The sequence below is a fragment of the Parasteatoda tepidariorum genome, chromosome 5 (assembly GCF_043381705.1).
Source record: "Parasteatoda tepidariorum isolate YZ-2023 chromosome 5, CAS_Ptep_4.0, whole genome shotgun sequence".
NCBI classification, from domain to species: domain Eukaryota; kingdom Metazoa; phylum Arthropoda; class Arachnida; order Araneae; family Theridiidae; genus Parasteatoda; species Parasteatoda tepidariorum.
The window spans coordinates 59752410-59753407 of NC_092208.1; positions in this window are offsets into that span (position 1 = coordinate 59752410).

The window sequence follows — 998 nt, forward strand, 5'->3', positions numbered from 1 at the left end:
TAATTGGAACTTTTCGCAAGTAATTTTTTTTTCCGATTTAAGAGCAAAAATCACAAATAAAACTTTGATCATGCATCTAAGCAATGATGGAAATATCATTTATCAATCGTTTACAATATCCAGCCTTAAAGTAATTTTGACTTTATTATTGACTACCTGGTCATGATCGACATACAAATGCCCCAATATTAACAGACAGCTCCATTTATTTAATAGAAAAAGAAGCTTGATAAATTTTGAATCTTATATAAAACCTGTTTTAGCAATTTGTAGCAATAGTAAATAAATGGTGACCTAACCTAAAATAAATTTCCAAGTAATTAGAAACATCAGAATCAAATTGGTGAAATGAAAATTTTATCTTTTTTAATGAAACTTTTCTAAACATTGGTATTGGCAAACAACTTACTCTATCTTTAATCCATATCTTCAAATAACAAGGATAGTTCCGGTGAATAGTCATTCATCGCCTTCAGAATGTAGACATAACATGCAGCATACACAAAAGAAAAGTCGATGATCTTTAAGACAAGTTCCACTGGGAGTATGTATCATTTATATAAACAAAAGTTTGATGATTGAAGCATTTATTTTTTGTTGAAGATACTGGATGAATTACCGTGAGTTGCAGAAGAATTTGACTGATAAATTTTCTACTGTCCATATAAATGAAATATTTCATATTTTTGATGTACCCTCTTCCGAAGTTGATGTATTTTCAAATTTTAAGACGATTATTTTAATGAGATAATTATTTTAATAGAATATCGATGATGTACCGTACGTACGTACCCCCTTCCCGACAGTTCAATCCTGGCGACTTATAACGTCGTTGCCGAGTGGAAGGATTAAAACAGGTCTTAGGTCGGGAAGGAGGGTACAAAATTTATTTATTATTTATTAGACAAGAGCAGTCATGAGAGTGAGTAAAAGTGCACACGAAAAGTTGCGCTCCTTGGTTATATGTTAGGGAAAATCTTGCAAAGTAAAATCCGTAA